We start from the raw sequence: 23786 nt of genomic DNA, 5'->3' as shown, positions 1-23786 counted from the left end.
CTTGTTCTGCCGTTGAGGGAACTTGAGGAACAGTGAACATTAGTGTGTTACTCAGGGGCAGTGGCTGGTATGTGAAGGAGGTGAGCACTAGAGACTTACCTTACCCCTCAGCTTCTATACTGCAATGTCATGGTGCTTTGCTTGACAACGTTATGTGGAGGAGAGTGGCTGCTTGGAACGCATGTAAGCTGGACTAAAGTTTGTGTTAAATTAGAATGTCCTAAATAGTAAAAATGTAGAATATTGGGGCTGTAAGTCCATGCTGTTTTATCTTCACGTCTTGCTGATCTTGATCTATGTGCCCCAGGTTGCTGAGATGCAGAAAAGGAAGGCTTATGTTCACAAAGCAGATAAAAGTACTTCACCTTGAGGAAGTGCTTTTTCCTGAAACTAAACCCTATTGAGTCCTTTTGTCAGCTGAATCCTAGAGCTTTCAGGAACAACACCAACCAACATGTATTTCTCGTAACATGCAACCAAACTGTGAAGACCTACTATCTGCCAGGAGTTAAACTAGCATCACTTGAATTGTTTTCACAAACCCTTTGAGCTGGTGTTTTTAGATTACTGACCTACCCTGTGTTAGTGTAAAACACTCCTACATCACTGACAGAGAGCTCTCACCTCACACCTGATGGCAGGGGTAGGAGGTTAAAATCTTTTATTACATGAAGAAACTTCTGTACATAAAGCAGATCGGCTGTGGTCCTGTCTCTCTTCTTTCAATCTTGTATGTTAATGAAAGTATAAACTAGAGGCAAGCCCTTTGACAGAGTGACTGAAAATATTTGGATGATGAGACTGTAGCCATCTAGGTTGAACTATTCATGCAGGCCCAATAATTAACCGTATTTGTTAGCAGTTTTCTGTTAATAAGACATTCTGTGGTAGGAGTCTGTGTGTTTGGGTTTTTATTGAAGCTTATAACGTTTGTTTCAGTAAAAGTGTGGTGTTTCGACCATATGCTCAAATGGTAACGTTTAATGCCAGCAGCAGAATATTTACATTAGAGGAGATGGAGCCAAGTTAAACTCAATTGCAACTTTATTCACTGGATTACAGTGTTACCAGCAAAATGCAGCTGTGATAATCGAGTGATACCTTGTGTTTTTCCCTCTAATTTTTCAAATGGACTGAGACAGATCTGCCTTTGTTGGAAGTTTGCTCTAATTCCTCTTTTAAGCCCCACTGCAGCAGAGTAGAGGGGGAATACCAAGAGGTATTCTGCTTGAACTTGAAACTCTTGAGAAGGAGGGATAGGAAGGTAAGTATATGCAGATTTTTTTTCTATCCTCCCACCCTCTTGTCAGGGGATTAGAAAATGTTATGTGTCTTTTTCTTGACAATGCACAATTTAGCTAGGTTAAATTAAGCAGAAGTACTGGAAGAGAGATTTTATGGGTAAGATTGAGGCAATTGTGTAGGCTGTCCCCAAAAGGCTGTGGATGCACAATATCTAACTGTACCAAATACCTCATGAGCTTTCCACCTTCAGATCAGGCTTTCAAAGATTTGCAGTTTTGATTGTATAACTGAAGCAAAAGCGTTTTGATAGAAATGGCTAACAGAGGGATAACTAGGCTAAACAAGTGTCAGCAGATTTGAGGAAGTGGTAACTGAGCAAGGCCTGGCGTGAACAGTTAGTGACGGACATCTCTTCTGTTGAAGCTGCGGGAAATGGTCTGTTGGTTGATAGCGCTGGAGCTGGAACTGCAGTGCAGGATTGAAATGTCTGTGCTTTGTTTTAAACATTAAGGAACAGGGTGTTACCTAGGGGAGTCACAGCTAGTGGCAAGATGAAGTGACCACGAAGCACGGAATTTGAATAACCATTCAGTCTTCAAAAAAACACCCAAACCCAACATGCTAAGAACAGCCTCAAACCCTGGATGATCATCATGCCAGTTTGGAAAGAGGATCAGAAAAGTCTTTGTTTTTACAGTTCCCCTTTCCATCTGAAAAAGAGAACCATCTGAGGAGCACAGAAAGGAGAAGTTCAACGGAATTTTTATGGTTGGTTTATTGGCAAACACTAGGCCTTTTTTTTTCTTTCTTCTCTCCCCCTCCCCTTCCCTTTTCCCCTTTCAAAGTTGTTAATTCTAGTTAGGCCATTTCAGATGTTCTTGGAGAGGGCTGACAGGAACATCATAGTATGATGCAGCCACAAGTGATTTCTGCAGAAGATGGACCTTTGGCATCCCATGTGTATCTTCTATGAAATATGTCTGCCTTTAGTGGCATTCTGACTTTTTTTGTTGATACAAAAAGGCAGCAGAAGGGTTGCACAGTGGAGAATAAAAAGCTGAGGCATTGTCACAGGGGAAAATTTGGTCTACCACATGGACTGGGCAGCAATAGAGCTCTATACAGTTTCCTCCTTGCTGAGCTGATGTTTCTGGGGATGGTGAGTGTTCAGGCAAGGTGAGGGCTTGTGCATTCATTTTTGGAAAGCATGGATTTCTAGGAAGAGTGTTGGAAGTGGAGTTGGGGTGCTCCAGGTGAGAGAAGGTGGTTTGCACTGTGGAGATGATATATATGAAAACGAGAGAGAGATTGGGGTTCTAAGATGACTGTGGAGTTCGAAGACACCAGAAGACTTTTGTGAGGGATCTGTTTGCCCCCTTTGTGTGTTACTGCTCTGATTTTGTATTTGTGAGCATAAGTGAATGAAAGAGGGCCTCTCTTGCCCTGGTTTGTTTCTCAGAGCCCATCAGCTTTTCTGTATCATTTGCAAAACCGTGTGACACACACTGACCACTGTGGACAGTTTGTTTGTCGTTCTGAGAACATGGTCAGACTGTGGTGAGGGGTTAGAGCGGTATTAGCCTCAACTTCCCCACTTACTTAAGGCCCCAACCACTTCTGAAAGGAGGATGATCTTAGGGGGAACTGTTGATTTGGACACTGCTTAAAGCCATCCAGCTCTCAAGCCATCTTGTGTTACCTTCCTAATTACAGTGTGTTCTCAAAAAAGGATCCTGTACGATGCAAGCACTGACCCAAGAAGAAAAACAGTAATTGGAAATGTTGAGAGGAACAGAAGTACTTCCATGTTTGCAGAAAATTTTGGTCATGTGTTAACCATGTTTTTTCAATTTTTTAAAAATGTTTTTTCCTCTTTGTATTCAGTGACTTTGCCCAGTTACCTGTATCAAGTTAGAACAGACAATGCTTTATTTTATTAAAGTGATCGCATATGTTAGTTTGTTGCAGAGACAGTTGAGTGGTGCAGACAAATAAAAAGAGGCTCAGGCCTTAAGGAAATATGTTTGGAGGGAAGGGGATGCATAAAAGATTAAGTTAAAATGAAAACGTTATCCAAAACAAACAGTGCGATTAAGCCTGAGTTAATTTTCCCTCTTGAAGTAGTTGGAAAACTGTCTCTTGCATTCCAGATCCCAAATTTAAAGTGTGGTCATGCTTTGTGAGTCTGAAGATGTATTACAGATGTTGATTTCTATACGTGATTTAGTGGTTACAGCAAGTGGAAGATTTACAGCATCAGGGCTTTCAAGTTTTATTACAAACTGAGTCATTTAGTGATGTTTGGGTGACTCTTGGTTAAACACCTACATATGGAGCTTCGTTTAGAGCAGTGAGAAATGGCAGCCCCTTCCCAAGACCCGCACTGAGGGCGGTGCCGGTGCCCCGCACTGCTGCCAGCCATCAGCAGGGGTAGCTAAGCCGCTGCTTCCCGAGCAGTCAGCCCTCTTCCCTCCCTTCCCTCGCTCCTGCTTGCCTGGCAGAAGAGGCCAAGACAATAACCACAGAGGTTCTCCCTCTCGCTGCCTGTGCAGGGACAGGGACAGGAAAGGGGAAGTGGTGCGGTGTGTCAGCTCAGGGTACTGTTTTCCTGGAAGCGTGCTGCTTCCTATGGAGGTATGCATGGAGATAGGAGTTACCGTAGTTGCTCTTTCTTCCCCACCATCCTCATGCAAGACTTGGTTGAATGTCCTGAAGTTTGCTTTCCATGATAGTGAAATGAGGTTGTGGCAAATGCTGCAATACCCTGAGTGTAAAAATGCCATATGAATCTCTAAGAGACTTCCATAAGGTATGGAAAGAAGAAAGCTAAGATGAGGGAAAATGACAGCTTCATCCAGATTAGTTTCCAAGTTAAAGCCACATGGCAGTCAGATGACAGCTCACAGCTGCATGGCTGCATTGTTGCAGCCTCTAATTCAGGTAGGTCCAAAGGACCACCTTACAAGTTTCATTTTCACCTTAAAAGGACATGTTTCCAGCCTCAACCAATTGGAGTCAGCCCTCTGCACCTAGGGCAGGGTCACTTAAGGTAAAATATACCTGTTTTTTTGAATAAACTTGAACATCATATTGGTGTGTGCGGTCTCACTAGAGCGTGGTCGGCAACACTGCATGATCACGTTACATCCTCACAAAGTAGTCTGTTGGTTACTTCAGGACAAGTCAGGGAAAGGGAAGGCAGAGAGACTGCTGGGACCCACTGTCAGTGTGGCACAAGAAGTCTAGTGCTGTACTTCATGCTGGGAAGTGAAAATAATGATTGGTGAAACACAAATACCCTTGTGCATAGAGCCCAGGCTTACAAGGCAAAACAGCAAAAGAATTCTTGTGCAGATGAGTAAATGCTTGAAGATTGCTAATTTCCACCTTCAGCATGGACTTTTGTCACAAAAAGAGATGTGGTGGCAGTCCTGGGGCTGCTGACAGGCACAGGAGGAAGCCTTCAGCTGCATGGGCAGTGTTTACTGTCCCCATTTCCTCCAGAGAAACAACTGTGGGCGGGTCTGATTTTAGCATGTATCTGTTTGAACTGGCTTTGCACATCATGCATGGTGTGGAAACCACAGTTTGGGAAGTTCCTGACCTAGATGAGGGGAAACCAGTGAAGTTACTGCTCTCAGCCTGTTTGAAACTACAGCACCACAAGTGAATGCTGAACTCTACAAGGAGTTGTGACCAGTAAGGTGCAGCAAGCCTGTAGTTCCTTGTCTGATTAATAGCAGAACTGCTGAATCAGATGTGCTATTTGCATTCTCTAAACTCAGTTCAACACTCAAGGTGGAAATCAGGTAGAGGAGGGGAAAGCAGACGTTGTAATTAGTTCGCTTCATGGGACACATCAGAAAAGGATGGGAGAGGCACGTTTGACTAGATGTTGTGATGGAGAAAGTGTGTGAATTTGAAAGCCACAGAAGAGTTGAGACACCAATTTCACTTCCTGTAATTACAAGGAGAGAGGAACCTGGAATAGGGGGTTAGACTCTTGCTGAAGGCGAGTCCTCAAGGGATGCTGCCCTATGGGTGGCCATGGCCGCTTCTGTGGAAGGGCAGGAGTGAGATGCTCTTCACTGTTGGCCGCGTAATATTTCTCTGCCATTCTGAGTGCTCCAAGACTTCAGTACCTCATGCTGAATGTATTTAAAACAGCCTTGGTTATTTCATGAGGCCGTTATGATATGCCTGTGCCACTATTTTACATGGAAGACTGCTATGCTTTGTAAAAGAACAGGGATTCTATGAAATTGAAAGATCTCAGGTTGGTTGTGAGCTGTGCATTTTTTTCTTCCTTTTTGAAGAAACACCAAACAAACCTCCCCAAAACCCAGAAAAAGCTCCCTAAAAACAACAACCCTAAAAACTTTGGGGCATTTTGAAGTGTTCCATACGAGCAGCTGTTTTGTCAGCTGTTGCAGGTATTAAACAACAGCAAGAAAATCCTCTATGACCTGTCAGTGGAAATAATCCTTTCTTGAGCATGCTGAACAGCTGGGTTCATTGCTTCTTCAACTACTGGACTTGTTACCTGCACAATGATTTGTCAAAATTTTAAGCAAATGTTATGAACTATGAAATAGTGAAATTGCAGATGTTTAACTGCATCCTTGGGAGTCATAAAATATGGTAACTGCAGTGAATTGTTGTTAGGAATGCATTAGGTGTTTGGAAGTGACCTACTTTGGATGATACTTAGCTTTTTTTCAAACTGCTAAAGGTTTTTGACCTTTCTCCCTGTTGCAATGCAAGTGACCTAATAACACCACTTCAACTTTGTTGCTTTTTTGTGATAATAAATAACATTTACTTTCAATGGTGATACTGTAATTATGCAAATCAAATTCTCACTAATGGCATTTTTCAGACCCCATAAATCTGCAGTGCAATTTGTTCTTCAGTAAATAGGTCAGGGGAAATGCAGCACTGACAACAGTGTGGGCAGATGCATTTTGGATTTGGTTTAACTACATCTGTGCTGTGTACTCAAAAAAAAAAAAAAAAAAAAGGAAAAGCACCCAGAACTGGTGGCCTTGTATAATTGTTTAGAAAGAAAATCAAGATTGGAATGACTGTGCTTTCTGGCTTTATTGTCAATAAAGGGACTATTGCCGATTTATTTCACTTAACAAATATCAGTGGAACTAATCCTGAAAAATTTTACTCTGAGAATACCCTGTAGGCTTCATTTACTTGGAGACCAACATGTTTATTTCTGACTTGAATCTGCTTATTGTTTAGATTAAAATCTGCTTTGCATGGTCAACATAGTTAAAAGCAAGTAAATTGCCTTATGACTCCTACATTATCAACGTAGGAATAATTGCAATCACAAATAAAGGGGCAGGAAATGACATGGATTACTTGAAAAAGAATACGCAGCTTTCATGTTCATCGATTTTTAAAGGTAACAGTTACTTTCCCTTGTTTTCTCCTGTTTTTGAATCAAAACAGAATCATATTCCTGAAAAGCACCAAAACCTCAGGAACAAGCAAACCACCCCAAAAGCTGAGTCAGGCAGCTGTAATATGTAATTACTGGGACAAATAAAAATGGACTTTCATTGTGTCATTTTTAAAATCATATTTGAGAATGCTACAGTGATTGACTTGTTTCTGGATTACAGAAGTAAAAGCACGGGGACATACTGAGGCAGGGGAGCCAGAGTCAGACAGACCCAGAATGCAGTGTACTGCAGATATGCTTAAATTCAGTATTCAACAATACAAAGCAATTTCTTCATGATGTCTATCCATGTACATCAGCCAGGGCTACTTCAGCTGGATGGGAGTCTAGAAGATAATATGACAAGTGCAGGGTTGTAAGAAGGGGACTTGGAAGGAGCATAGTGCTTAGCTGTGTGTGTTGAGGGTTGTGTGATAGGTGTAAGCCAAAAAGTGTGCGTTTGAACAGAGAAGTTTAGATGTTCTCCATACTATATTTGTACTTTACCATCTTTTTGGCATTCTAAGTTTTTATAAAGAAAAGTTGGGTGTAAGAGCATGAGGCACTTGAAGAAACAAAGAAGCAGTAGGTGAATACCAGTTCTTTGAAGATAAGCTTAGTCTCTCTCAGAGGACTTGTTGATTATCCTACAGCAACTTGATCCCATGGTCCGTCGGTTCCGTGATTTGACACACTATGTTGGCAGTGTTATTTAGGGTGTTTTATGTAAACCAGTGTGAGCTGGTTTATCCTGTTTAGAGTGTAAGCTAGTTCTCCTATTCCTGCAACTGAACCTAATAATTCAGTTACAGTGAATGCTTTCCTTATTTGTCTCTGAACTCTTAACTGTGATCACAAACAAACAGCTATGACCTCTGTCTTTGACACAAGAATGTAAGATTTTCTTAATACCAGACAGTGGATACTGCCTTGCCTGGATTTGAATAGCTGTTTCCCATTACATTCAGAAATGAAATATTTTTTTTAGAAAAGGATAGAGTATCTGAAGAACCATCATTGTACCAGTGTTTCTCAGGCTGCAATCCTGGATTGCTGGTCTGCCATAAAACAAAGGACGTAATCCCAGGAAGGATTATGGAAAGTAAAATGCTCAAACTGTACCATGTGTGTGTTCTTACATATTTCAGCATATCAACAACGTGGGAGGAAATGAGCAAATAAAAATAGCAGATATACAGAGTTTTAGCTTCAATTTTGGTTGGGAAATTTTAGTAACAGGGAAGCAAGCATAGCCTTGCATATTGTTTGTTTAATGTTCTGAAGGGGCAGATAGTCCAATGATTGATTTATTTATTGGTTGTTGGGAAGCACTGTGCTTGGGCTCTGTTCTGGTGAGTCTGATTATTATAGACAAGAGATGCTGTTTCTCCTGCCTCTGGTCTGGAGCATGGGAGTCGCAGGCACTGGTCCGCAAGAGGAACTAGTACAGCTCCTGTTGCAGCCAGCTGTGATCATCTAAACTGGGAAACTATATGATCCTAGGTTTTTGTACGTAAATCCTCAGACCTGGACAGTCCTGCTGTTACTGTTCTCAGAATAGTCTTTGTTTTCTTCAGGGTTAAGTGGTGGCACATCTGTCTCACCTGAGCCATGGACAGGCTGCTCTCCCTGCAGTGCTTAATCCAAGCAGCTTCCAGAGTGGTCTTTTTACACAATGGCTCCTGGTGGTCAGTTCTCCAATTTCTGAGGAAATTCAGCCCTTGCGAAACTGAACAGATGGATCTGAGTTCCAGCAAGCAGACACGGAACTATGTTTTATTCCCACATCCTGAATGAGTGCTCTAACCACTAAGGAAGGGCAAAGAAACTGCTGCTTCCTCTGGTCATGCTGTGTAGCAAAGATGTTGCCCTTCCTCATGAGAGCTAGGAGGTAGTCAGGGCAGAGCTCAATGTGCTGAACTGCAAAAGGAAAGAAGGGCCTCCTGTTGCCCTGCTTGAAGAGCCTGAGCCTTCTGAAGAGATGAGTTTAAGGAGCTTCTCCCTCCTCGGTGCTCCCTGGAGCTGCATGGATCATGCTCTGTAGCATCAAGCCCTTTCCTGCACATTGCATGGGGAACCTACATGCTGAAATCACAATTGTTGCTTTTGCTGCAAAATAGAGACTACAGTAGTTTATGTCCTTTTGTGTAGCCCTGCTGTGCCAAAACCCTACGTCCACAAATAGATTAGTAGCTTGTTCCTTAGGGGGCAATATCACCACTAAACTCTGTACAAACACACACTTCCAGAGTAAAGAGTGTCATTTGGCACTACTTTATTCCCAAACCCTCCTCCCAGCAGGCTGTATATTAAATATACATTAACACCCCCCCCCCCAATAACTACACAATTATGACAGCTGAAACAGAATTAGAGGAGCTAACATAAAGCCAGACCCTGTGTCCCACCTGCACCGCAGGCTGCTGGCAGAGCACCTGTCAGTCATGGTTTGCATCTGTGCGATGGTTTCTTTCCTGAAAGGAAAACAAAAAGCAGGCTTGCTTCCAGCCTGCTGCCCTGAACAGCTTATCAGTCACAGCAACAGCAGAGGCATGGTGAGGGTCGCTTCCAACCTGTGCATCGCTTTGCTCTCAGAAGCATCGATGACAGTGCTGACAGTCAGCTCCTTGCATTTCGTTGCACTTCTGCTGCTGGTGGGACATCTACCAGCTGTTACAGAAAAGAAATCCAGCTATATCATAAGCAAAACCTGTGCTGGTATTTTTGTGGACCTAAGAATCAATTCCTTAGTCTTCCATTTGTATGTAAAGTACATAATAAAATAGTTGCACAAGGAAAAAAGCAGTCCAGTTTCTCCAGAAACCTCTAAGCTCTGGGATGGTCTAACACCTGGCATCCTGGTGAGCTGTGTATTAGCATCATTCAAGAATGAATGGCATCTTTCTCTTGAACAAGCAGCATGCTTAGCAGGAGAAATAAGGAAGAAGTACCTTTCCAAATTCTTGGTATAATGCATTGGCATTTTCACAGCTTGAACTGGACTTTTAGCATTTACTTTGGTAGCCCTAACTCTGAAATTTTGGTATGCTGCATTTCTTGCTTTAGATAGATGCCTTCTTTCTAAGCTAAGAACAAGCACTGAGACAATTGTAGTTTAAAGATAATGATGTCTTTAGTTAAATAAACCTAAGACTGCCATTTTTTTAAGTGTAGCTCTAACCCATTTGTTGCAGATTATGACTTTCTGTGTTTGCACTGCTGTGACTATGCCAGTTCCTGATGTGGGCTCATTAATGGATTATTTCCTTGTTAGCTGTAGGTAAAGCCTTGACCTAGAGCTGATTAGGGAAAAGAACCTCTGTATCTATTATCTTTTCTCTTTCATAATTAGTATAATTATGCTTCTGTGCCCCAGACAGCAGTCTCAGACAGACTGCTGTGGAGTCACAGAAACCGTCTGGACTCCCTGAATGGGAGTTTTCTGTTAAGCAAGGGATGGCCGGGTTCTGTAGTGTCAGAGAAAAGTTGAATTACAGCATTACACAGAAAGTAACCAAACCAGTGGAGAGAAATTTCTCTTCCTCCCCACCCAGTTAAATTCAATTAACTGGTAGGAATGCAAAAAGGTTCGGTCATTTCCTTTTTTTTAAGATAAATTGGCACACCTATGAGGCAGAACCAGTCAAGGGCACAGTATTTCAGTTTATAGGTGAAAATGACAGGCAGTGTTGCAGAGGAAAGCATCCAGCTGAAACCGCTCTGGTTTTGATATAATACTATGGCTTTTTAATAATGTGTTCACCTGCTCTTTATTGGCTTGGGCTGGTTGAGAGTGTTTGCAGCTGGGCAGAGTGGGTGTGACTGGGACTACTCCAGCACTGGGGTGGGGGCTGCTTTCCACATGTGAGGGGAGTTTTCCCTTTCGAGGGTGCAGTCTGCCTCTGAAATGAGGTTACAAAACAAAAGCAAAGAAGAGGAGGACTATTTTCAAAGTAGATTATAGCAGCCTTTAAAGGAAAACAAGAAGGTGAGTTTGGTTTAGTAGTTACTGCTAGTGTATCTGGAAAGCATTGAGCAGTGTAACTGGCAAGAAATCCTGAAGCTTTAACTTTGAAGGAGTTTGTGTGTTGGAAAGCACTAAGAACTATGCTCTTTGTTGCCTCTTAGCCTTCCAGCCATGTTTTCACCTCAGAGTGTGTGTTCCTTTTCCTTGTAGTGCAAGTGGACCAGCAGGATTTATTAGCAGGACTGTTGTTCTTTATAGCTATCTTGGGTATCATTGCTCTGATACTGTAGAAGTGTAATTCCCTTCATGAAAGGGCAGCTTGGCTGAAATGCAAAGCTTAGTAGAAAGAGAAAGGAGGTTACGGTAGTAGGTAATTGTGAGGAGGCAGCAAGTGCAACTCTTTTTTTGGGCTTAGGGCTTGAAGTGTCCACCTTGTGCCTCACAGTGGAGTTCTCCATTGAGGTGGGAGTGGATGGTTGCTCAGGGGGAGCAGCCTTCATCCAGAGTTTTGAATTAATCTTGCAACCTGAGACAGTTACTGTCTGAGTGCCTACGCCTCAAATGGAGAGGGAGCCTCTAGTGTTTCATGCTCTTCTCCATATAATGATAAATGCATGAGCAGCTGCTGGAAACAAGGAGAAAGCTCAGACTCTTGGGTACTGTTAGCTTAAGTGTTAAGATGCTTTCTTGGGAACTACAAATTATAAATTTGGATCCCTTCCGGAACAGAGTGGGTTTAAGGCATAATCTTCTACAACTCAGCTATATACCAGACTGGTTGTGGTCTGAAGGCAATGACTCCTGCCCTTCAAGTAGGACTAGAGAGGCTTTCTTTTAAGCAGAGGGTGTGCATCATGGATTAGTGATGCTGCTTCTCAGTAAGTACCTGAAGGTCCCAAGGAGGCTGTAGAAGCTTCTGCCAGGGATCCTGGGCTGTGCCACTTGTCTGCCCCTGCATCTCCTGAGGAATCTGATTGTCCATGGACTTTGGGTGAGCTCAGTGATTCTGTTAACAGAGTCCCAAGTTCCACTCAAGCAGTGTTACCTATGGAGCTGCTTGAATGCCTCTATGAGCTGAATTCCTTGCTGTTAGCCCTCAGCACTGTCAGGAAAGAAAATACTGAAACATATGAAAGTACTTTGTCATAAAGTACCTGGCAACTGACAAGGTGTGGTTGGATTTTTTTCAACTTGATAGTTTTTAATATTACTTTTTAAAGTAAACACATAACCCAGTTGGGAAATGATAAAACCACTCTGGGTTATGCTGCTGTATTGTGCTGTGGTGTAACTATCCACATTCTTTATGTGTTCCATATGTGATGAAATGACCTGGGGGAGGGGAGGGTGTCTGTAATACCATGCCAGGCTCCTTGCCTGGAGGTGTTCCATAAGCAAACCCCGAGATGAGCCACGATGTGGGGTGTGCTGTGTGTTACATTGATGCATCGAGGGAAAGAGCGTGAGGCAGTGATTAAGGTTATTGTGAAGTCTCGTGAGAAAGTCAAGTGCTTGTGTCCCTTGTTGGGTTGTCGGTGGAAAGAGAAAGGAAGTTTTGTGATGTTTGGACGAGTCTGGTCCTGCACTGAACCATTTTCAGGCCGTGATTAAAGGCTCTTACAGCTAATGATTGTCTGAGTTTTTAATACAGCGTTAAGACTTTCCTTAGTGTTATAAGTAACACATTTTGGAAGTAAATATGTCTCAGCACAAGAGCTTGTATGTCTAAGTTGGGTTGGTGTCTTAGGGCCTAAGAAAACAAGCAAAACCTCCTGTAAAGAGAATTGATACCACCATTTAACCGTGGGTTACTAAACAGAAATTTGAGATAGTAACAAATGACACTGCCTGCATCTGATAATGTTTCAGGCTTCAACTAGATTTGTACTAACTTTAAGAGACTGAGTTCCAGCTAAGAAGTGTGAATTGGTTTATTAACTGGCTGTTACTGACCTTTCTCTCTGTTTACTCACATTGCTAATGCTTTCTGTGCATTACAGAAGAAATCACAGCTTACACTTTCTTCCTGTGGAGCTTGCAAGCATTTACTTAACAGCATGAAACCCCTCCCTTCAGCTGATAAGGAGCAAACTGTGTTAGAAGTGCAATTATTCAAACGGAGACACAGCTCCCAGTTGTGCAGGGTGGAGGCTTTAGAGTGCTCATTAGCAAAGGTATGTCCCTGTTCCACCGGGGACAAGCCCAGTGGGAGCAAACCTGGCACAGAGCAGGTGAAGGAACAAGATGATCTTAACCTGTTTACACAACTTACTGACAGTTTACCAACCAAATAAATGAACTTGTATGCTGACTGTATCCAGAATGAGTCAGGCCATTTTATGAGATGTCTGTTTTGGCTACAGAAGTGCAGGTGTTTACTTCTTGTGAAAGACTTCGGAAAAGAACGAGACTGACTTGCTTCTAATGTGTGTGGAAGTTCTGGCATTCACTCCCAGGCTTTCCTTACCTCCTGTTCACTTGTTACATTACAGTGCATTACTTTCTTCCCAGACTTTCTGAATATAATTAATTAGTTACCCAGTCATCATGCCATCTTCCAACCTAAGAGAATTAGTCATCCCCAGCTTGATTTTTCATTTCTTATTTTCAAGGTGCCTTAAGATCAAAAATAGCCCTCCAGTGTGGGTGTGGCTCCCATGTAAGAGTTCCTTTCAAAGTATCCAAACTGAGGGGCTTAAATTCATATTTTTTGCTTCTCCTAAAATGAAAGATGTGAAAGGGTCACAGTGCATATCAGTAAATTTTGGGTCTTGCATAGCTTCTTGGTTTAGATCCTATTCTTTGCCACTTTGTAAGAAAAGCCTTTTATTAATGCTCTTGGAGGTTACAACTATACTGGTTTCTGTAGGCATGGTAAACAGGTTATTGAGTTACTGTGATGGGAGGTAGAGAGGGTATAAAAAGAGAGAGGAGGGGAATAAAGAAAGCCCGTAAGTATAATTTCTGATCTTCTGGAAACACTTTGAGTTACAAGCACCAAGAGATAGGTATTTCAATGGCTGCAGAACCTGGTATGATATTCCTTTCCAGAGTCCTGTGTGAACTCCTGTTGAAGTTTCTTGTTAATTTTCTGGAATTAGTATAGATGATCATAGGAATACATGAGACAGAAAAATATCTTGAAGGCATAACCAGGTTTTTTTGTTTAGGTGGGGGTTTTTTGGTTGGTAGGGTTGCTGGGTGGGGTTTCTTGCTTTGCTTTTTATTTATTTATTTTATTTTGGGCTGATGAAGGGCAGTGCACAAACATACAATTTGTTAAAACAATACTTTGTGAACAGAAATAGCACAATGGCAATTAGAATTCACCTAATAGATCTCAGAATGGCTTTTTATTTTTCCTACTTACCAGCTGATACGTTGAGTCAGGGTGGTGAGCCTGATAGTAGAGGGGAAAGCTCTGAAAGGGTCATATGGCTCCTGCAAAGCTGCAATCAGCATACAGTGAGGTTTAATGATCTGAGCCTATTGAGGGATGAGGAAAGCATGATTTCTTAGCAGATGAAAGATGTCTTATAACTGATGCGTATCAGTAATGATGCTGACTAAAGACCCTGGTTACCTTTCTGTTAGAAGAAATCTATTTCTAACACGGGCACATAGATCTCTTCAGTACCTGAAAAATGGATGCAGAAGAGTAAATCTTCACATTCCTGGAGAAAGCTGGAAACTGCCAAAACTCACAGGAACCTGAAGAGAATTGAGACTTCTTGCAGTCTTTCATGATGTCTTGGTACTCCCATGCTGCATATGACACCAGCTCTAAAAACTCTGTTCTGGCTGCCTCGATCGATTTCTCTACCATTCCTATGGAATCATTTTATACACGACCTCTTCCTGCACGGTTCCCAGGGGCATGCCCTGGAGGTGGTGGCACTGTCTGGTCATGGTTTGTGTTCAGGTCTCTGCTCATGGAGCCTGTCAGATGGAGGCCCATGGTATTGAGAAACCAGACATGCATAGATTACCTTTGCCGCTTTGTCTCGGCCTGACTCCTGCGTTGCAACAGGCAACTGTGAAGTCACATCTACAGCAAAAACCAGTTACAATTTGTTTCTTCAGACTCTCTTTCTTCTTTTTTCTATTATGGCAGGATTATGCTGTTTTTCACTGGTTTTGTTTTTTTTCTATGAGGAGAAAATTGAAAGAGATGGAATATTTTCCTTTTTTTCTCTGTCAAGCCAGTCTTTCTTTTATCCCATATGATCCATTCAGAAACCTCCAGTCCATGTCTTGCTTTTATTGGTAGCAGTTACCAGATGGTGCTTCTAGTTCAGTACAGCTTGTGCGCATCTTGGAGTAAAAACTGTGGTGAGCCTGGCTGGAGTTCTGCAAAACTTGCCTGGTTCTTGTACTGCTGACAAATAGGCAAGAGTGAGTGCAGTTCACTTGCTTATGTGCCAGTTCTACCTTCATGGTTGTTCTGTCGCACTCTGCAGAATGGCTGCTTTGTCTTGCCTTGAACTTTCCCACAAGTCCTGTATCCACTGTGTTCTTAGTCCTTTAAAACTTTATGAATTGCCTTTTGGGAAGGACCTTTGGAGAACTAAGCTGTTGTAAGGGTTTCTTGGATCTTGAAAGGGCAAGAGGGTCAGGGCAGCTTGTCTTAAATAGTTCTCCCAGTCTGAGCTCAGCCTTGTAAGCAGGGTTCTGAGAAAACTGTGCATTTCATAAACCATTTCCCAGAATCTGTGCTGCTTACATCCTAGGTTTTGCAGTGTACCTAGACTGTTTTGTGAGCAATCAAAAATCTTATAAGCAAGGTCTACCATTGTAAATCTGTAATTGAGGAAATAATGATTTAATAAGTATCAAAATAGCTGTTACTGTAGTCTGAACCACAGTTAGCCTGGACTCAAATACTTTTCAAAGTGGCCAGCTGAGTGTTGGACAGTTAATGTCAGATGTTAAAGAGAAACTCAAGTGCCTGCTTACATTCAAAAAATCAGGTGTCTTTAAAAGGTTTCAAGCTGTGCATGCTGAAAACCTTGGAAGGCTCTAAGAGTTTGTGCTGTATTTGGCATGTCCTGTCTAGAGACTTAAATATTGGTTTCATTCTTTCAAGAAAAACCACAGAATATTCTGAGTTGGAAAGGACCCACAGGGATGATCGAGTCTGACTCAAGTGAATGGCCCTTCAACCACAGTGATAAATGAGGGAGTGGAGGTGTTTGCTTTCTGCATATATGGACTTAAACTAGAGAAAGAGAATTTCATTATCTTCACCTCCAATTGTTTTACCCTTAGTGGACTAGAGAATGCATTTGAGTAGAAAACCCTCTTTGCCCAGGGCCATTTGCAATCCCCATCAGCGCTTCAGAGGTCATTGCTGATAAGTTGGGATAGGGCCCAGCAGCAAGATGCACTTCTGGACTTTGTGTTTGGGGTCAAGTTTGCTCAGTGGGCTGTTTCTTTTAGTGTTTTATGCCATTATTTCCAAACAAGGCAATACAGTGTACCTGTGATGCTGAGAGCTCATCCTTTTGCATTGCTCCTGCTGTCTGAGACAACCAGAAGCGTGGTTGTTGAATTGTGTGGCACTTCACCTAAAAGTTCATTCTAACTGGTGGGTTTTGGGTTTTTCCCCCCCCTTGCAGTTAGCCAGTACTTCATGTGATTAGAATTAGAAAGGAATGCATTTTGTATGGCTTTTTGTAGGGAAAAATCAGTAAGCAGATCTGCATCTCTGTTTTGGGGGTCCTTTTTAGTGTTTTGGTCTTTTTTTTTTACCTTCAGACTTTACAGCACCCATCCCATCTTTCAATATTGCACATAGGATTTTATGTGTCATAACGAAACATTTTATTGATCATATTATGAAAAATCAATGAAAAAGTTGTTCTGGCTGTCAATTTTGTGCTGCCTACTATGTATGCACTGACAGGTTTGACTGCTCACCATTGTGAATGGGAAGAGAATACCTTGGGGTGCCCAATTATGGCAGCAGTGAGAGGAAATTCAGAGGAGTAATTTTGTTTTCCTTCATTGCCTTTATGTTGGCCTCTGAATGAGTGGCCGTTCCACTCCTTTCAGATTTCACAGCGGTGAGAGCACTAATGGCAACTCTGTGCAATTTTGACTTCTCATGTCCATGAGATTGAATCAATGCTTCTCCTTCCACATTTAGTAAAACAATTTTACACACATGCTGAGCAACTATTCTTGTCTGTACCTGCTTTGAGATGGGCTAGATGAACTGGAAGATTTTATAGAAAAACATCTCTTTCGTTCTCCCTTGCCCCCTTTTTTCTTTTTTTTTTTTTTTTTTTTTTTTAAGTAAACTGCCCATTGACAAACAGTTCTCTAAAGGGAGAGATTTTTTGAAGCAAAGATGAGGAAAAGCCAAATGCTTTAATAGGGCTTATCTCATAGCAGTTAAAGTTTAAAGCAGGAAAGAGGAAAGTTAACATAAATAGAAAAAAAAAAGTGACTGAGCTCTCCCAGTTCAAGCATACGAAATTTGTGTGCTGTTACCACAGTACATGAACACTTAAATTGTTAATGTATTTATTGCTGTAGCATTCCCCTGTGGTTTGGAGCAGACCCTTTCAAAAGGGAACTGTGTGCTAGAAGTTGAGTTTAGGGGCTTGCATACCTAAAGTGGGTTCTAAGTGGAGTTAGATGTTGAAATCCATGACTACAGTCTGTATATTCCCTGTTCAGTCACTATTTACCCCTGGAGGTGATGAATTTCCCTAATCTAAGAACAACTGGACTCTGCTTTTGTACCCACCCAGGACTGCTCAGAATGGGAGTCCCACAGCACAGGTCACAGGGAAGCATGACCTGACCCCAGAATGAAGGGTTCCTCTGCCTACATTCTGATCAAAGCAGACTCATTCCCCAGGGGAACTGAGCTCCCGACAAGCATCACATCTCTGTTTTGACCACTTTTAAATTGTAGCTGGGGAAGGTGCTTGCCTGTGAAGAGGGGCAGGGGTCAAGTGCTATCTCTGAGCACTGTCTTTTAATGTGCTGTCTAATATTAACATCACATCTATAAGCAGAAATAAGAACAGGCAGCAGAGCTCTTCATTCCTCATGACTGCAGAGTCATGTTTCCCCTTAGGCATGGTTCTCTCTGGCCCAGCACATGCATTATCGTAATTTGGGTTGAGAGGCAGGAGAAACCCCCTTCCTCGAGCATGTTTTATACTAATACTCCCATGCTCTACCCTGCTCTGAAGGCTTGAATCTCTTTTGGCAGTCATTTAAAAATGGTGACCACGCTTCCTAACAGGAACCCAGGTGTGTTTTTTGGAAGATGCTTGTGTGTGGTAGGTGAGAGATCTCTTTCCAGCCACTGTGGCAAGAGGTTGTGTAATGTGTAATTTCTCTTCTTAACTGTATTTGATTGATCAGTGTTAATTGAACAAGCAAGAAATTTGTTTGTTCTTTTCCAGGAGTTTAGGAAAGATTGCTAGCAGCAGGGTACTCCACAGATCAAACAGTGTCTGTTCACTGCTTAGTCTGTGCTCTAGAGCCAAGCAGGCAGGCATCACAGGGCAGCAAATCTTTAGTTTGTGTTTTATCAGCACAGATATAACATGTAACCCTTCTGAAAGAGGGCACTGGCTTTCCTAGGGTGGCAGTCCATGGCTTTCTCTGTAGGTAGATCTCCATGGCCATGTGTAACTTGTGGCTATCCACTGGCAGCAAACTACTTCCTTAGGAAGAGGAAGAAAATGGCTGCTGATGTTCCCAGCTAGTCAAATGTCAGCTGTACCTGACTGTATGCATGGGGAAGAATAACCTCCTGCACCAGCACAGGCTGGGGGCTAACCTGCTGGAGAGCAGCTCTGTGGAGAAGGACCTGGTGGTCCTGGTGGACAGCAAGCTGTTCACGAGCCTGCAGTGTGCTCTTGTGACCAAGGCCAGTGGTATTGTGGGGTGCATTTGGAAGAGCAGTGCCAGCAGGTGGAGGGAGATGATCCTGCTCCTCTGCTCCACCATAGTGAGGCCACATCTGGAGTGCTGCATCCACTTCTGGGCTCCTCAGTACAAGAGAGACATAGAGCTTCTGGAACAGGTCTGGTGGGTGGCTATGAAGATGATGAGGGGACTGGAGCATCTCTCTCATGAGGAAAGGCTGGGGGAGCTGGGCCTGTTCAGCTTCGAGAAAAGACTGCTGAGAAGGGACCTCATAAATGTATGCGGTATCTGAAGGGAGGGTACCAGAATGGAGCCAGGCTCTTCTTGGAGGTGCCAAGCAATGGGACACAAGGCAATGGAAAGAAACTGATGCACAGAAAGTTCCACCTGAGCATGAGGAAGCACTTCTTTACTGTTCAGGTGACCGAGTACTGGAACAGGCTGCCCAGCGATGACGTGGTCTCCCTTGCTTGAGATATTCAAGACCTGTCTGGATGGAATCCTGTGCCATGTGCTCTGGGATGACCCTGCTTGGGCAGGGAAGTTGAACCAGATGACCTGCTGTGGTCCCTTCCAAACTGACGCAATCTGTGATATCTATACTTAGCTGTGTATTTGGGTAGTTCTATAGCACCTAACTCTAAATGAATTAAGAGAGCACATAGGAATACTTGTTAGATTCAAGGAAACTTGTCATCTTCAGACTTTGTTTTTGATTCTTTCCCTTGCATACAAAATATGTCTTTTTGGGGGGAGTCTAAGAATGTGTAACTAAGCTGCTTGCCTGCCTTTCCCAAGGAAGCAGCTGCTGCTGTGCAGCAATAGAAAATGTGATGGAGGAGGAGGCAGCACTGCTTTCTTCATGTTAACAGGCACAGCTGCAGGAGATCTGAAACCTCGTGGCTACACTTGACCTGGTTTCCTTGTCAGAAGCACATCTGGTTCTCAATTTGATTTAACCTGGAAGCCATGCTCTGCCTGTGCTGGGGCCAGGAGTCCTGAGATGCAAATTCTTCTGTAAAATGTCAGTATGTTGTGCTGGGAAAATTATCAAGAGAGCAGATCTAAAACATTTCCCATGTTTTCTTGGTAGTCCTATGAGAGAGACTTACCTTTGTCTTGTCATCTTACATGGCTGGGATTTGTGCCTGGCAGTTTGAGTGCTCTAGGAACTAACTGTCAGAGTCCCTTCTCCTCCTTGTACTGCTTTGGTTTGACTGGTATCACCTGGAATCTTGTCACAGTGTCATTGTCTGGTACAGATGAGTTTCCTCTGTGCTTGTATTTATTGTCTGGCCTTTTGGGCAAGAGGAGCCCAGAGTGTCCTCTGCGAGGCACATGCGCTGTGCCATGGACTTGGTCCCTGCCTTCCCTGGAGCAGCTCAGCTGAGGAGTTTCTGCAGCTTGCCTAAGGGTACCGCAGGAGCTGGGTCAAGGTGGAAACAGGCTACTCTTGGTTGCATTCTGCGCCAGAGATGTTGGAATGCTTTAGTGCAAATGAGCAATTGTTTTCATCTCAAGGATGGGAGAATAAATGCCTGCGAGCTGCAGTCCTCTGACAAAATGCCTGCTTGCTTCTGGTATGGTGAGTGTTAACAGCAGGGGGACAAAAGGGGAGATTTGCCAGGGGTCCTGATTATAAGAGTGTATAATTCCTTGAAGAGCAGACAAGCCTGAGGTTTTAAAATTCTGCCTCATATGGTCCCTTCCAGTATCCTGTCCTGCCTTAGGAAGGCTGTGTGGATGCTGCAAAGGTTCAAATATGTGGAGTCTGGATATTTTAAACTAAGGCCTAAACTGAAGAATTGTCATGCAAAACAAATGTACCAGGGCTGCTGGTGGAGGAGGGAACAGCTAATAGATGTTTTCCCCTTGTTTGACATCTGTCACCTCCCCCCCTGCCAACCCTTCCTCTGTTTATAGCAAATCATTTGCTCTCGTTAATTAGAGCTGGATTCCTGCCATCTGACCAGCTTTATGCCTGTACAAATATCAACAGAGCCAGGACTACACAGGTGGGGAGAAGGGCTAGTCAGAGGAGATCTGTTGCATCTGTTTGGGGAGGGATAGATGGGGGAAATGCTACTCCCCCTTTCCAAATCAGGCACATTAGCCTGTAACAATAATTGAGATGTGGACTGTGAGCCCCAGGATGCCACTTTCCCTATTCCTTTTCAGAGCAGACTGCACTTTAAGCCATCCCCTCCACTTAAATCTCTTTACCAAAGTGGTCTATATGAAGGCTTACATACAAGAAGATAATGGTGCTGTCATTTTTACAAATAATCACAACAGGAGCAATAAAATAAAAGGAAGATGATTATGCCTGAAAATCCAGTGAAGTTCCAGTTGCTAATGCAGTGGAAACGAAAAGGAAGTTGAACCACAATCCCAAGATGTTCCTCCCAGGCAGCAGGCTGGTTTTTCTGCCGTGATTTGGGAGTGCACAGCTGTATTGCCATGCCTTTAAGAAGGAAGTGTAAAATCTTACAAAGTACTTGATGTGTTAGTTGAAGCAGATCTTGAGTGGGTTAACCTAGATCAGCTTGGCTAGGTTGTAAAAGAAAAAAGTCTGCACATCCTCCCCTGTCTGCCTCCAGCAGTAAGAGGTCTGGTTCTGCTGGGATTATAACTCAAGAGGGTGGCACTGGTTTTAACACTGAGGATTAAATTCCATCTCAAAGGAAGTGGAACAGCAGACTCTCCCTTCCCCCACCCCTTCATATAATGGTGGGAAGTATTTCTTTATGTGACATGGGAAGGATGGGGTGATGTGCCTCTGTGTACCCCAGAGTACTTTAAGCCATTTACATCTTGGAAGATGCTGCTCTGAATCTGTTCAGGCATGGAAGACCTGAATGCCAAGGTTGTGAGTACTTGAAACACCTGAACTAATGGCAAAATGATCTGAGGGAGAAAGAATTGGTGTTTGTTCCTGCATCTGAAAGAAATAGGTGCAGACTCCAAACCTGGAAGGAAGGAGGCCGTTTGAAGGAGATTTCTGAACAGAAACACTCTGAGGATGTTTTTACACCATTTTGTAGGAAGTATGTATTTTCCTTCTCTATGGCTTGGTGTCTGGGGATCCCTGCTTTGTGTTCCCCTGGGCAGACAGGGGTCACTGGCCCCTGCTCTGCTGCAGAGGGGCTGCAGTGAGCGTGTTGTTTGTCCGGGGCTCAAGTGCCTCATGTTGCAATGTGCAGGTCAAGTAGGCAACCAAAAGCTTTAGTGTTCTCTGTTGATCAGAGGGAGCAGAAAGGACAGCAATAGATCTGTAACAACCTTTTCCTTCTTTCTCATGTTCTTAATCCAAGGCAAGGTTTTTCTTCCCTCTAAAAACAACAAGGAGGTGTTTTTGTGTGTGTGCTGTTGTTTTTTTTGTTTTTGTTGTTGTTTGTTTGGGATTTTTTTTAAATCAGCAACACTTTCTTTATTAACTTAGTGCATGTAAGATATTCCCTTTGCTGGTTAGAGGTGATGCAAGTAAACCACAGAGCTGTCTGGCTTATCTCTTAAGGTCAGCAAGAATCTTCCCTAGCACAACATTTGCCCTAATTAAACTAACTTAGGGAAGCATTCACAGGTCAAAGTAAAGATACTTAATGCATAAACATAGCTGAAAAGTAAAATGTCTCACAGAGTGATGGAGGGAAAGCTTGTCATGGTAGCTCGTGGTGTGCTGGTGGTGAAACGGCCAATGCTCTGAGAGAAAATGGGCGTTTTCTGAGTGCCTCAAAATTAGCATTTTGTCTGCATTAGGTAAATGTAGTTGAGTGTGACAGAAACTTGACAGATGTATGTTTTTCAAGAAAAAAAAATGTTACTTGTGTCAGTTAAATAGCAGAGTATTAATTTACTACTGAGATGCTAATATATGCCAGTTTTAGTACCAGTGCTGTTGGACTATCAGCAGCTTTGGTGAGTTTGATGACACATCGTGCAAGTATAGATGTGACAGAGAGCTCTGGTGAAGGGCCGTCCTCTTGTGAACACTTCCTGGCAAGAGTGTGCAGTTTTAGAAGCTCTGTTTTGCAGCTAGATGTAAACCATAGGGTTCATGTTTAAATCCAAGGTCTTGTTCCTCTGTTCTGAGTTTTACTTGAATGAAAAGGTTTGGTTTTTAAATATTTGCACCTTGAAAGTGTGTTGAAAATCAGCCTATGAAGAAACCACCATTACCCACCACTTAATCCTTGTCTTCTTCTGTAAAGTGTTTTGCTTCTTTGAGAGAAATGTTTGTTTACCCTTTTCCCCCTTCTACCATGTTGAAAACTTTTCTGTATCTCTGAGCATCATGACCTGTTGCTCTTAGTTTTTGCTTGGGATTTGTTTACCCTGGTTTGGTTTGTCACCACAGGCATTTCACTCATTCTCATAACAAAAGCTGTATTGTCCTCTCTGTAAGATGTCAAAAGGCAGAAAATGACAGAACAGGCTGGGAAGAGTGAAAGTAAGGCAGAAGCTGCCTGGATGCTCAGCCAGGCATTTCAGTTGTTATAGATGTACAGTGGTTGGGTAGTGACAGTGAGCGGTGCCTTGGTCACAGCCACCAGCGACACCCAAGCAAACTGCCTGTGTCTGGGGAGAGCCCGTGTTTGTGGGAGAAGTGCAGTGGCAGGCTGGGTTTGATTTCACAGTGCTGTGCCCGTGTCAGCAGCACCTCTGAAATGAGATCTGTTGAAGTGCACTAGTGCAGTCCCGTGGTGTAAAGGAGAGCACTTCAGACTCTAAATCCCAAGGTACTGAGTTCGAGTCTCAGTGGGACTGTCCCCTGGCAGTTCAATGCCTCCCTGCCATCCCATCCCGTCACATCTCGGATGCTCAGCAGGGTCAGCCCTGGTTAATACCGGGTGCTGTGACAGTCCCGAGGACTTCACTGTCGCTGTCCAAGCGCTCTCGGCCGTGGCAGATGAACCTCAGGACTTAAACGGTGGGACCAGTTCTGTGCATGCTGAGCCTCACCTAAAAAATCCACTGCGGAGGCTGGAAGGGCACACCCACGTGGGGAGAGCCCTGCCCAAATCTGTGTTCTCGAAGTTTGGCCATACTGAAGTGCGCTGAAGAAATTGTTGAATGTTCATTCCTGGCAGAGTTTTTTCCTGGGGAAGGCTGAAGGGGTGCACGACCTCTGCTAAAGCTCGTGCATCTGTCGGCTCCAGCTGTCTAATGCATGAAACTGCACCTGTGCACAGAGAGGAGCAACACTTGGCGGCTGCAGCGTGC

This window comes from Pithys albifrons, chromosome 5 (genome assembly GCF_047495875.1).
Source record: "Pithys albifrons albifrons isolate INPA30051 chromosome 5, PitAlb_v1, whole genome shotgun sequence".
NCBI classification, from domain to species: domain Eukaryota; kingdom Metazoa; phylum Chordata; class Aves; order Passeriformes; family Thamnophilidae; genus Pithys; species Pithys albifrons.
Note: the sequence above shows the minus strand (reverse complement) of the source record.